We start from the raw sequence: 15643 nt of genomic DNA, 5'->3' as shown, positions 1-15643 counted from the left end.
CTAAAAGGGTTAGCAACCATCCTAAACAACCCACTAATCAACAACTTCCTCCCCCCACCTAGACCCCGAAGAGGAGAGGAAAATCATGGCAAGAGTAATTAGGGCGGATAAACGTAGGGAACAAAGAGCAGATAAGCGTAGGGATCAGGAGAGGAAACAACTCCACCTGAAACAAAGGAAACTCCTTCCCAAACCCACAAGAGAAAGTGTAGAAAAACCCAGAAAGCACTTGAAATTGCTTGATCTTCGATGCGGAGACTGATTTGTATTCACAGCGCCTCACACCAGATACTTCTCCTTCTGCCGTCCATCCTCCCCAATGCAGTCCTATTCCGCAACTTCTCCCTCGAGTCACTCCCAGTCACCTGTGCTCGTCTCACATCAAACAGTTGCTCCTAATCAACCGTGCGGTGGCAGTGGACCACACGATTCTATCTCGCTCCGTCTACACGATTCAGCTCTGCTCCAAGAACCTCCAACATATACTGTTTTGCAGCCCTTTGCAAATACATTTGATTGCTAAGTGCATTATGTTAACAATAACGTGTTTCTACGATTTGAGTAACATTTTTGTTTATACAGGGTGAAAAGTATTTAAACCGACAAACTCTTGGAGGTTGTAGGGGACATCAAAACAAATATTTTTCCCTAATGTCATTTTTTCCTATGAGGATTATTTAAACGGGTGGAGGGCGTATTACGCTCTTGAGTTGTTAGAGGCCGTATTACGATTTTCGGTTCTTAGCAACAATATCCTAATCGCCGTATCCCGCATCATACGAACTTTGCTGCTGTGTACCAACGTCTGCGTGAGACCGGGTCATTTAGCAGATTACCTGGACAGGGATGCCTTCGCACGGTAAGGACGCTGTAATTTGAAGAAGCTGTCTTGCAGCATGTGGAGCGGGATCCTTCAATCAGCACTACACGTAACATGGGGACGAATCAGAAGAATGTAAGAACAATCCTGCGAGAGCAATTGTTACGTCCATTTCACTTACAGCGTGTCCACAACCTGGAAACAGTTGATTATCCACCCAGAGCACAGTTTTCACAGTGGTACCTGGAACAGTGTGAAATGCATCCTACATTTTCATCATCTGTGTTGTTTACCGATGAAGCAACGTTCGGGCGTGATGGAGTCTTCAACATGCACAATTCGCATGTTTGGAGTGAGGATAACCCACACGTCACAGTTACTAGCGCTCATCAAGTGCGGTTCTCCATTAATGTGTGGGTCGGTGTTGTTGGGGACTGTTTAATTGGGCCGTATATGCTACCTAGGCCATTAAATGGCAGGCACTCTTACAATTTTCTCGCCAGAGCATTGCCAGAATAGCTGGAAGATATCCCGCTCCCTACAAGACAACGCATGTGGTTCCAACATGACGGGGCGCCGACACATTTCTGTCGTCGTGTGCGTCGATTCCTGGACCGACGGTTCCCAGAAAAGTGAATTGGCAGAGGTGGTCCTGTACCACGGCCTGCTCGATCCCCAGATATTTCTCCTCTGGACTTTTTTGTGTGGGGAGAGATACGCAACCTTGTTTACGCATCTCCTGTTGCATCAGAAGAGGATCTGGTTGCCCGGATAGTAGCACCAAAAGGAACAATTCAGGAAACTCCTGCGGTGTTTGCCCGTGCCAGACAGAACATGATCCGATGGTGTAACCTTTGTTTACGTTTCAATGGAGACATTTTTGAAAATCAACTGTAATTGAAATTGGGTTGTCTTAATGTGTTGTCTCTTGGTCACAAAAAAAGGAAAAGTGTTTGTTGGTTTAATCAATTTGCCGCCAGAGAAATCTTCCTCTACCGGTTTAAATACTCCTCATAGGAAAAAATGACATTAGCGAAAAATATTTGTTTTGATGTCCCCTACAACTTCCCAGAGTTTGTCGGTTTAAATACTTTTCACCCTGTATGTGGATATTTAAGTACATAGGCTTGTAAATAATAACAAAACCGCAGTCAATAAATAATTGTTTGCAAAGAACTTCCTCTGATCCAATGCTATCAGCGTTCAATCTCTTTACCTTGTAAACATTTGACTTCAGACAGGTAACAACTTTATGCAAATAACTTAACTACAAATTCACTAAAAAAGGATGATTCCATTTAGAGACAATGAAGAATAATAACTTCTTACCTTTACAAAGGGTTTCAGTGCATTATTTAGAGCGGTGCAAACTTCTGTGACAATCGTCGATATACTTTGTTTAGATATTTTGAACATATACATGAAACTTGTGAAGTAATCTCCAGTTGCCAAAAAGCGCAAAGTAATTGCCAGTCTCTCTTTGCTAGATATAGCACGTCTACAATTTGTGTCCATTATGTTGGGTTCGATCACATTCAACAGATGTTCAAAGTCTTCGAAAGACATCCGATAAAAGTTTTCGAACTGTCCACTACTGCCTTCAAGCAGTTCACTAAAAAGATTATTTCCACCGTACAATGCCCTACTCTTTAACACTGGAGTTACCCAATGACGACGATTTTTCCTCTTCTCCTGTAACTGATGGTACAGCACAATGAATGCGGCACTCACAATCTCGGCTCGCTCCATCTTCAGGCCATGCGCGCGCTCCAACTGGAACACAGTGCGCGCCTCAGAGTACCACCACCTAGAGACAAGGCCGCGGCGCGAAATTCATAGCAGGTAGTGGGTCACTTCGAGCGGGCCACCCTGTTGTGTTTAGAATCGTTTATCTACACGTTTGTTGGATCGAGTGCTACATTCGTGCTTAAAACTAGCGATTACAGTGTTTACCTGTAGTGAAGCTACTGTGAACATGGTTTAGAAATGTTGTGTGCCAAGGTGTCGTGGGAATTACGGAACTGGACCGAAAGTAATGTTTTCCTTTCCGAAAGATGCGAATATGCGTCGGAAATGGCTTTCAGCGATTCATCGGGGCAATTTCCAACCCACTGAGCACACGAAGGTATGTAAAAACTATATACCTAGTACAATTATTATTTTTTCTAGTGGAATATCTTGAATTTTGGATACATTTGACTAAAATTGTGAGCAAAAGTTCGCAGTAAATAATATTCGTTTTCTTTCTTTTGATTTTGAAAACGAAATATAAATTTGTGGATAGTGAAGGCAGAGGAATTTAATATCATACACAGTATTAGTGCAGAATTTTTCAAGTTAGTGTAAATAATAGTCGTCTCATCCAGAAAGAATGTAGTTTATCACAGTGCATTTTTCACAAATGTACGCTGTTTTAAAAGGTATATCGCAATATTATTTACATGCCGCACTCGTATGTTTTCACTGGCTATTGATAAGTCTTAAGCAATTACATTACCGGTAAAAAAGAATTATAAACTTACAGCTTCTGCTATATCGCGATAGATAAAGTTACTTATTTTAACCATACGGAAAAGTACTCTCCTCTTTGCGTGGTATCATTTGCCAAAATCTCGTTTCGTTATCTCCGGCGGTTTACGAGATATGAGAGGCGTTATGAATATTTCATTCCTGCGCGTTGCGATCGGAAGTGAACTTGCTGCAGATGCTCAATTTTTTCGAGATTGGAAGCAGATATTGATCCAAGGTTTTACGAAAATTTCAAAACATCTGTATTTCATACTCAGCAATAGAATGTATAATATGAATGAAAAACAAATTCATAGCGACCCCTATTTTTGATGGAACGTTCTCAAATTTGATACTCATATGTGAAATACCACAATACTTATGACCATTATCGAAATGATTGGCACTTCATCATTAAGCTGGCATATAAAGCTAAAAGTATTTCAGAAATCAATTATTCTTTGCGGAACAGATTCTGTAAAACCGCTGGACAAAGATTTGCAGGCCGTGCGTCTCGATTCTTTCAGCGCAGCAACAAGACAAGCCTGGCCCGCTTTGCGTGACGTCACAACAGCGCGCCGCGGACGGCGTTCTCCTCTGATACAGCTGTGCGCGGGGTGCAGCAGCGCGGCACGGCGCGCTCAGTGTGGACCAGCCTTTAAACGCATCGCGTGCAACCACCACCTACACGTGTGAGCCCCGGGAGAGCCCACACACTTTCCCAAAAGTGGCAATAGGCCAGACATGCTAGACGTAGCTGTTACGAAAGATCTCGCAGGATTCGTGACCGCGAGTTCACTGAACAACCTATCGTCCGACCACAATCCTGTCATCTTTGAAATAGACGTGGACGGGTGGCTACCGCCCACGAAACGCCCCACAACCCACAAACGCGTTAAGTGGGACAAATTCAAAGAACAAGTAACAGCAGAAATCCAAAACACCCCGCCCGCACTGAGGATGTAGACCAACTCTGAATAGCTTCACCGACGCGATCCTGCAAGCAGCAAACCCCCCCACAAGCACCGCGACTGCCACCCCAGCTGCTTGACCGGATTAAGCACAAAAACAGGATCGCGAAGGAATGGAAACTCACCAGAAATCCGAACAGCAGGAGGTTGCTCAATAGGTTACAGAGAGCTGAAGGCGTCGCTCACTGAGCACAGAAACCAGCAATGGTCAGACCGTCTCACAACTCTAAATGTGCAGGACAACAGCCTCTGGCGAGCCACCAAGCAGTTCACAAAAAGACGCCTCTGTACGGCGTGAGAGGACTAGTGTTCAGCGCAAATGATAAAGCCAACGCACTCGCCGACGTCTTCGAAAAACAGTTCAGACCAGCAGAGGCACAGGACCACGAACATGAAAGAATGGTCCGACGACAACTTACCACATTCCCAGCAGCTGTCGATGACAACGCACCTATGTTCTTGGGAGGAGGTAGCCAAAGCCATCAAGTCACTGCCTAAGAAGAAAGCCCCGGGCCACGAGCATCTCACTAGTGAACTGCTTGAACACCTGCCCCAGCCGGCAATCGAGATACTCAGAAACACCTTCAAGATCACACACACAAAGAAATTCCCGCAATCGTGGAAACATGCCGAAGTGGTCGCGATCGCCAAGCCTGGGAAAGACCCAATCTTCCCCCAGAACTACCGCCCAATAAGCTTACTCCCAACGTCAAGCAAATTGTATGAGCGCCTCCGACTAGTCCACATAGAAACATACATTGGTAGTGAAGAAATGCTCCCCCCATTTCAGTTCGGATTTCGGAACAAGCATTCAGCGCCTCAGCAACTTATGAGAGTCGTCGAAGCTGCCACAGAAGCCTTTAACAGGAAAGGCTACTGTGACCTAGTACTACTGGACGTAGCCAAGGCTTTCGACAGTGTGTGTCACACAGAACTCTTGTACATACTGTACACATTAGGCTTCCCCGGGCATATAGTCAAGCTCCTGAAGAGCTATCTAGCCAACCGCACATTCTGCGTCAAAATAGACACCACCAAATCCACCAAGCGACACATCAGAGCTGGAGCCCCACAGGGTTTGGAGCTAGCCCCAGTGTTATATAACCTACACATAACCTACACACTGCCGACACACCGACCACATTTTTGCCACTAGCAGCAATCTATGCCTAGAGACCTGGCAACTACAAAATCTCCTGAACAACACAAATACCTGGGCCAAAAAGTGGAGAAGCATACTGAACAGTGATAAAACCCAAGCTCTCATGATGCCGCAACGACGTGGGAAACGACCTCCCCAAACTGCAGGCAACAGAACCCCATCCTCAGGCTACACAGAAGGGAGATTCCCTGGAACAACACGGCAAAATACCTATGGATAACGTTAGATCAACACCTCACATGGAGACACCGCATAGATACTAAAGAAGCAAGCAAGCGTCAGAACGAACGAAATATACCCCATACTAAACGCAGAGAGCAGTCTAGATCCCACAACTGCAGTGTGCCTCGACTGCACACTGATCAGACCGATCTTCGAGTACGCTTGTCCTGTCTGGGGGTACGCGGCCACATAACACACACAAACACACACACACACACACACACACACACACACACACACACACACACACACACACACAAACAGGCTACAAAATACACTAAACAGGTTGTTCAGAAGAGCACTACATGTCCCCTCGCACTTCCCCACTGCCGACACCCACGAGGCAGCGGGTATACAACGCTTGAAAAAATAGGTTCAGAGAACTCACAGAAGCATTTTATGCAACAGCGAGCAAATCACAAAACATACTAATAAATGGGCTGGGAAATTACCTGGTAGGCAACGACTACTACGAAAGACCCCAACACATCCCGCAATAAGGCAGAAAATAGATGAAAAGCGCATAAACTGGTAGGCTATACAACATGTTAGGGGCATAAACAGAATGCCACCACAAAACTCGCGTGATTAATTAGTGAAGGAAATGTCTTCGGACAATAACCTTCGCCGCCACATCCTCCACTGACAGAGGAAATCAAATATGCAGCAGCAGTAGCAGCACTAAAACACTCGCTTTGTGGCAGTGAAGGGTTGAGCATCGCTCCTCTTACTCGCGCACTGTCAGAGATATAGATCCCCGCTTGCACAGCTGAAAAACCAGATGTGACCTCGGCTTCACTTTTATTAAAGCGGTGACGGGCGCACATAGCAAAGCGCAGCACGAGCTAAGTGCAGCATGAGCAAATCGTCGTCTACGATTCCAGGTTGCGGTGACGATTCGGGGTCCCAGCAGCTTGCTGCTGGCGACAACGATGTCGTCTCCTTGTTGTCGCGGGCCGCTTTTTCGGCCGAGTCGAGTACCACAGCTGGCGCGGATCCATGCTCTGCTCCTCCTAGTGACAGGGAATCTGCATGTCAGGGCCTGGTCGTTGGCCAGTCACCCGCGCATGCTAGTTTGATAGGGCCAGGGTCGTCTGCCGGAAACCCAACGGAGTCGGCAACTAAGGTAGCGACTGGCACCCCCATGGCAGCCTTTGACTTTGCCTCCACATCCAGCGAAGTTACTACGGCGCCTAACGCCATATCGCAAAAGTCGAGCGCAACGACTTCCGTCGTCAGAAAATGCAGTGCCATCGCCACCCCCCCCCCCCCCCAATTCATAGATGAACTCCTGTTACCAAACGAGCAAGGTGAGCTTATTCCGTTTCTCAAGCACAAACGCGAAAATAGCCACCTTCCCGTAAAATTTTCCCCAAACCATCTTCTGCGGTGCAACCCAAGCCCACCACTAAACTCTCCAGCAAGGTAAAATTCACTCGCACCCCCCCCCCCCTCCCCCGCATCAAGTTGTCGAGGACTCAGAAGAAAAATAGGCGCAAAAACCTTAAAGCCAAGATCCACGAAAGCGCAAAGGTCTCTGAAGATGAGTCACCAAATCGTGACTGATTCAGAGGACGCTCTAGTGATCGACGAGTCAGGGCCCCAGAAGGGAAGTGACGTCGTGGAACAAGAGCACGGTCCCGACGAAGACGGTTTCAAACTAGCCCGAAACACTGTCCACCAGCCCACCCCCCACCAGCTAGGAAGATAGCCCCCACGACGAACCGTTTCTCGAGTATTGCAGATGAGCCCGTAGATGGTGATGTGCCCCAAACCCAACAGGGGGGAACACAAACAGAAACGTGTCCAACTGCCCCCAATAGTTGCAGAGTTCGACAGGGGCTACAAGGGGCTGTACGATCTTATGAAATCTACACTAGGGGACAGAACATTTAAGGCCAAATCCGCGGGGGGAGACAAAGTCAAGTTAGTCCTCCACAACCTCGAGGATTACAAGGAGGTAAAACAGGTGTTGGTCGAGAAAAGAATACCGCAGCACACATTTCCGAACGAAAAACACGAAAACTTAACATCGTAATCCGAGACCTGCCTCGTACACTCTCTACCAAGGCCATCAAAGACGATCTGATGCGCCAAGATTACGAGGTCAAATCGGTATCCTAGATGAAGCAACCTGGGACCGATAACAAATGGCCTCTATACGTAGCAGTCATGCCGCACACACCACAAATTAAGAGACAGATCACCAACGTACTTTCTGTCCCAGTAACTACCGAGGAAGAAAAACAAATCCACACAATGCTTTAAGTGCCAGGGACTAGGACACATCGCTACACACTGTGACATGTCCCCTTCTCCCTCCCCAATGCAGGAAATGCGCAGAGGGACACGTCTCCCGAACATGCACACTCAAAAAGGACGACCCAAACATCAAGTGCGTACTTTGCGGCGAACGCCGTGTCTCCAGCTACCTGGGCTGCAAAGTGCACAAAAACTATGTCCAACGCGCCAGAGGAATGAAGGCGGATCAAAAACCGCCGGACAAACCCCGAGCCACGCCCACTAGCTGGCCTGAAAACCGAACAAGACCAGGCAGGCTGGCCCATCGGGCAAAACCCAGGAACGTTACCGATGACGCGAACCACGCAAACGTCGCCGTCGGCACGGGGCAGCAATCCAATAGGCCCCTGCCGGCTGCGGCGGGCGCAGAGGACAACCGGACACCCACAGACGCAACTCGGGACACCACACAACCCGACCAGATCCCACCTAACGAAGGAAGCTCTAGGAAAGCACTACACCCTATTCCAAAGTCCAGTCTGAGAAAAGCGGCAGCAGCAGACCGTCAAACAGACGACAGTCAGCACTCCGCTCAAGGGCAGACGTAGGGCAAAATAGTGAAAAAATTCGATTGTTTTATTACATAATTTATTGGGTTGATGTTTTAAGAATGACATCTGAAACTTTCGTAATCGAAATCTGCCTAGAACTATTTTTAAAAAAAATTTCTTTGACCGTCTGCGTTTGCCACATCTCCTTTATCAGTGCTGTGCTCCACTCCTTGACACTAAATATATTTTTGTGTTATTTTTCAGTCACACAATCGAAACGAACAGCAGACGTATTTAGAAGGCTGTGACAAAGATTATACATGCCTGTTCCTTTGGTTATTAACATGATTTGTTTTTGAATACTGCGTGTTACAGTTTGTTGTTTGGCAATTTATTAGCTTTTTTTGCTTAAAATGGTTCGTAACAGTGGCCGTGTATTCAAAAGAGTGAGAAAGTGCCGAATTTCACGTGTAAGGAGCACAGAATGTTTAAATAAGAATATTGTTAATGTTCCTTGTATGTCTGAAGAACAGTTTTCGATGAAATCGCCAAGTTCGTCGAAGAAGAAAATCAGTGAACGAATTAATGATGCAGTGTACAGTGCTAAAGATGAATTTTGTAGTGGATTTAGGTTAATTGACTTAGAAATTCTTGCCCATATAATTAATGTTTTATGTGCATGTGGTAATTGTGGGTCCAAGGGCCTCAGACTGTATGATGACAATGCCAGAATTGGCATTGTAAGTAATGTACATCTTTTCTGTGACGTCTGCAAATATGATGCTCAATTCATGACTTCTGCTCTCCATGGGAAAACGTATGAAGCTAATACAAGATTGTGTTATGGCACGAGATGCTTGGGTGTAGGAAGAGAAGGCACGAATTTGTTTTGTGGCTTGATGAATATGCCTCCACCAGTGGCTAGATTCACTGAGTACAACAAAACACTCCTCAGAGCTCTTGAGGTTGAGTGCAAGGAAAACATGCAAGGGGCTGTAGACGTTAACAGTGAAGGGACAGAAGGTAATTGTGATGTGAAGACAGATCTGTGTGTCTCCTGTGATGGAACTTGGATGAAATGGGGCCATACATCACTTCATGGGGTGTCATCTGTCGTCAGTGTGGACACAGGAAAATCCTTGGACTTCCAAGTAATGAGCAAATATTGCTCTTATTGTGACACCAAAAAGAATTATGACAGCAGTGAAGAAGGAAGGTGTCAAGAGATACACAAGAAAGTCTGCTGCAAGAATTATCAGGGGTCAAGTGGTGGGATGGAGACAGCTGGGATGAAACTAATATTCCAAAGGTCAGTAGAACAATACGGAGTTAGGTATGTGAAGTACCTAGGTGACGGAGATTCTAGTGCTTGAATATGTGGGACATATTCAAAAGCGAATGGGTGGCAGACTTCTCAGACTGAAAAAAGAAATGAAGGGCAAAAAATTAGAAGATGGAAGGCCACTGGGAGGTGTTAACAGATTGACAGACAAAGAAATTCGCACATTACAAATATATTATGGGAAAGCCATCAGGGACAATGTACACAGTGTGAAAACAATGCAGCAAGCAGTATGGGCAATATTCTTCCACAAACTTTCCACAGATCAGACTCCTCAACACTACCTCTGTGACATTTCGTGGTGCGAATGTCTTCAGGCAGAAGCCAGTGGAAAGCCATACACCCATAAGCATGGTTTGCCACTTGCTGTTTTAAATGTTATAAAGCCAACTTTCAGATATCTAGCCAATCCTGAAGTGCTGAAAAAATGTTTACGTGGGAAAACGCAAAATTCAAATGAGAGCTACAATCACCTTATATGGATGCGTTGTCCCAAAACAGTGTTTGTGTCCTCAAATGTTGTGAACATAGCTGCGTGTGATGCCTGTCTAGCAACACTCCACACTAAAAGCATGTCCCATACAGTGCAAAACCTAGCAGCAGAGGAAACTCAAAAATCCTTCTGCTATTCACTGAAGGCGCTGAACGCGGCGCAGTACATAACTGATGTAGTGGTGCACCGAAACAGGTCCGCAACTATACACAGTACACACCCAGACAGCAAAAACAAAATCGGTAAGTACCTGACCCACCTCCGTCCGGGAGCCAGCTGTACCATCAAAGAATGCCGCACACCGAAAGACCAACGCTAATCCATGCATGTGCGTGGTAATCAAAAACATCGAATTCGATATCACCACCACAGAGATAGAAGAGGAACTCACCACAATGGGGTACAAATTCGAGCACGCGGTCCGCATTGGATCAAGAAACACTTCGGAACTCACACCAAACATCAGGGTTCTGACAAGAGAGCGATCTACAGTGGACAAACTCATAACCAACAACTTCAGCATGCATATGCGCTCGTACAAAGTATAGCCGCCTCACCTACCTCCACCACAACCAGCTCACTGTACAAAATGCTTCAGCTACGAGCATTCGGCTGATAAATGCAATCAGTCGCCAAAATGCGCCAGCGAATGCACTTCGAAAGAAGATAAAGTAAAATGCGCAAACTGCTAAGGCGACCACCATCCAATGGACCTCAAATGTCCGAAAAGGCCGCCAGACCCTACAGTCCTAGAAACGACCCAAACAGTAAAGTGTATTGACAAACCAGCCCAGGAGGAATCGTAAACACCCGCTAACGACCAGTTCGTCAAAACAGACGACCTGATAAAAGCAATTACAACAGTCATGATCAACATCTTACCAGATAGGAAGACAAAAGGTCGTGGAAGCGATGAAACAGGTTTCAAAAACTTTCCTTGGCAGAAAACTCGAACCAGTGCCAGTAGGAAACAGACTACATTTCCACCTGCAGACCACGAAGACGACAACTGTTCCTCGCCACAATAGGCCAATCGACTCCCTACACCTCAGCTCGAAACATCGTCATTCAACCATCCATATCAAAAGAGGCCGCGACTCCAGCTACTCCCAATACGGAAACAGGAGCTCACAACACGCAGTTCGGATAGCCAACAAACAGTACCACACGCACAGGAATCGTCGTCGTTCAAAACAAGGCCGTCACACCTGTAACCAGAAAAACACACCAGACAGAAGGTACACCCAGGGTGGAGGACGCGAATAAAGACGATATAAACATTGGCTTCGTAAACGCCAATGGCTTCAGGACGAAGCGCCCAATGCTGGAATTGCTAGCCACCAAAGAGAAACTAGCCATTCTAGGAGTCCTGGAAACGAGAACAACAAACTACCCTCTTCGCCTGCACGACTTCGTGACACACGAACTAAAAGCCATCCCTGTACCCAGGAGTAATCCGAAAGGCGGCGTGCCGGTTTTCCACAATAAGAAAAACCCAGCAATAAGAATCGAACTACCGCCTCAGCTCTCTCACATCCAAGCAATCCATCTACAATTACAAACATGTGCAGGCAAATTCCTACATTTAGTAACCGTATACATCCCACCTGATGACGAAATTCCAACCGAATTTCTACTCTACATCAAAAACCTAGGCGACTTCATAATCGTGGGGGATTTCAACGCCAGATCGGAAACATTTGGACACACCAGAAACAACAGGAATGGCGTAACACTAACGACACATCTGGAAAACATCGAGAATTGAATCAGACTGCCCTACAATAAGCCTACATTTATAAACCACCAAAGGACTTCCATACCGGACAATATTATTTGTGCAAAACCTTTATATATACACACACCTCGGACCCCGATGGGCAGGAGACAGCACAGGGTCAGAACATCTGCCGCTAATAATACGAACTCACCTGATGCACTCACCACATAGCAACAAATTAGAAAATGCATAGCTGACACCAAAAATCTAAACGTCCGAAACTACGAAAAGGAACTTACGAAAAGCCTACCGCCAGCCAAAAAACCACAAGCATCGAAGAAATGAAACAATACAACGCCGACATTATACAGGCAATCACGAACGCGACGACAAACAACGCGCCAATCAAAATCATTAAACCAGACGCAGACCGAATCCCGCAAAGAGTATTAAGCACAACAAAAGAGAAAAGACGCATTTACGAACTTTTTAAGCAAACGGCCGACGACGAATATAAACGAAAATGGAACAGACTGAACAACTTTATCAAGCAGCAGCTGTTAGAGTACAGAGCAGACAAATGGGCAGAAATAAGCAAAAACCTAGATCATAGACAAACAGATATTGGCACATCTTTCGGAAAGTAACAGTAATCCACCACAGATCAGATACACCCATCTATCACGAAGGGAATATTATAACAGATGACAGAGAAAAAGCAAACATACTCAGAAAAGTTCTCGACGAAATTCACAGCTTCCCAACGGACCCAAAGTTCGACTTAACACACTAGAACTAGATACACTACAACCAACCATCGTTACACAGACAGAAGCCGAAGCAGCGCTCACAGCAGAAATCACAAACTCAGAAGTGGAGGAAACCATTCAAAAAGGAAAGAACAGCGCGCTGGAAAAACATGGCATCAAAAGAAATCAGATACGCCTAGCCCCCATAGAGGCAATGATCAACTGTCTCAAGACTCTGTATAACGCGACCTTGAAAATAGGCAATGTCCCAGTCCAATGGAAACAGGCGAAAATTGTAATGCTTTCCAAACCAGGGAAACGACCCAATGGCCCCAGATCATATCGCCCCATCACTCTTCTTTCCAGCAGGGAAAGTTTTTGAAACAATCAAAAACAGAATAGTTACCTTTGCAGACAAGAACCACCTGATACCTGACTGCCAGTCAGGGTTCAGAAAAAAAAACCATGACAATAGATCCAATAGTGCAGCTATGCAGCGGCGTCACCGAAGAGCTAAACCACCTTGACTGGGCCGCTGCCATATTTTTAGACATCGAAAGGGCGTTCGACAAAGTGTGGCACAAAGGCCTTTACTACAAGTTTATAAAAATAGGCGTACCTGCAAAGATCACCACACTCTTGTCGAACATCCTCGAAAACCGCACTTCCAAGGTCGTCGTCAACGAAGCGGAATCAGACCCTTTTATGCCAAAAGAAAGAGTCCCGCAGGGAGCCATCATCTCTCCCCTGCTATACACGGCAGATATCCCACTACCCAACAAGTGGAATGAGGGTTTGACGCTGTACGCAGACGACACAGCGTACTGGTGCCATGCACCAACGACACAGGAAACCGCCACACAAACCCAGGAATACCAAATCACTACTAGAAACCTGGCTCAGCCAATGGAAGATCAAACCAAACGCTGCCAAGACACAACTTATTCTTTTTAAACATAAGCGCGCTCGCACACGCCAACAGAATCCAGAAGGCTGCAGATTACAGCTTTGGGTACAAACGATAAAGGCTAAAGATACTGTGAGGTATCTGCGTATTACCCTTGACAAACATATGTCATGGGAGGCGCATGTTAGGGACATTACAACAAAAACCAAAACGAGCCTACTCAAAGGCAGGACAAATGGAGCCAAAAACGAAACCTTGATCTACACGTACAGAGCTTTTGTTCGCCCCATACTGGAATACGTTGCTCCAGTATGGATGACAAAAACTGTGACACGAAGGATAATGGCAACTGAAAGAAAGAGGATAGCGGGCCAGATGAACCTCAGGACCCGAAATAAACTAGCATACAGAATTGCACAAGTGCGCCCCCAAGGAAAAGATGGATAGATCTAACCGCCAAAATCGGCACGAACAGATCACAGCATAGAACATCCACATCAGACATATTGCTGAGAAAATACACAGAGTTGCGGTGACGATTCAGGGCCCCAGCAGCTTGCTGTTGGCGGCGACGATGTCGTCTCCTCGTTGTCGCGGGCCGCTTTCCCGAGCGGTTCGAGTATTTCTGCTGCCGCAGAGCCAGACTCTGCTCCTCCGAGAGTTAGGGATTCTGCAGGTCAGGGCCTGGTCAGTAGCCAATGTCCCGCGCCTGCCAGTTTGTTAGGGCCAAGTACAGCCGCCGGAAACCTAACGGTGTCGGCAACGAAGGCGGCGACTGGAAGACCCAAGGCAGCCCTTGACTGTGTCTCCACTTCAAAGAGGATAATAGGGCGCCTAACGCTGTCACACAACACTCTAGTATTACGTCATTCATTGTTAGTATGCGCAGTGTCACAAACTCCCCCAAACCAGACAGACAGATTACTCAGAGAGAACGCACAAGGTAATCTCATCCCTTATCTTGTGTACCGCAGGCGTAAAAAGGAGATCGTCTCCCTGTAAAGATCCTTCCCAAACCTTCCTCCAAAGCACAGCCTAAACCACCCTGCAAAACCAACCCCAAGCTCAAATCCACCCATACCCCATCCCCAAAAGTCAAGCTCACTAGGACCCAGAAGAAGAATAGATGCAGGCACAAAAACCTCTTAAAGAAATCCAAGGTTTCCAGACAACCTCCGGAAACAGAGCACAAGCAAACAGACGAACGCGACTCAGACAGCCAACTAGTTATAGACGAATCTAGGCAGAAACAGGGAAATGAGGTAGGGGAAACCGCGACTAGCGGCGAGGGCGACAGTTTTCAGTTGGCCCGAAAAACTACCAGCCAGCCCACATCCCCGCCTGTTAAGGAGGCGGCTCCAACATCGAACCGCTTTTCTGCCATTGCCGATGAACCCGCGACCAACAATACGCAACCTCAACAACCAGTGGAATCGCAGAAACGAGTCCACCTCCCCCCCATCGTCGCAGAATTTGAAAGGGATTCTAAAGAGCTGTACGACGTAGTGAAGAGCACAATAGGGGATAGGTTCCAGGCCAAATCGGCAGGGGGCGACAAAATAAACTCACCGTCCACTCCCTGGAAGACTACAAGGCGGTAAAGCAAGTCCTAAGCGACAAGAAAATTCCGCAATACTCATTCCCAACGAAAAGGATCAGGAACTTGAACGTAGTTATCCGCGATCTACCGCGTAAACTATAGCCCTCGGCGATAAAAGAGGACTTGATCCGTCAAAACTTCGACGTCAAGATGGTCACTCAAATGAAGCCACCTGGATCTGACAACAAGTGGCCCCTATACCTTGCTATCATGCCAGACACACCGCAAAACAAAAAGCCCATGAGGAGTGTCCTACAAATACCGGTCACCACCGAGCTATTTAAAAAAAAAAGACTCGGTCACAACAGTGTTTCAGGTGTCAGGGACTGGGAATGTAGCCTCCCACTGTGACAAGCC

This window comes from Schistocerca americana, chromosome 10, assembly GCF_021461395.2.
Source record: "Schistocerca americana isolate TAMUIC-IGC-003095 chromosome 10, iqSchAmer2.1, whole genome shotgun sequence".
Lineage (NCBI taxonomy): Eukaryota > Metazoa > Arthropoda > Insecta > Orthoptera > Acrididae > Schistocerca > Schistocerca americana.
Note: the sequence above shows the minus strand (reverse complement) of the source record.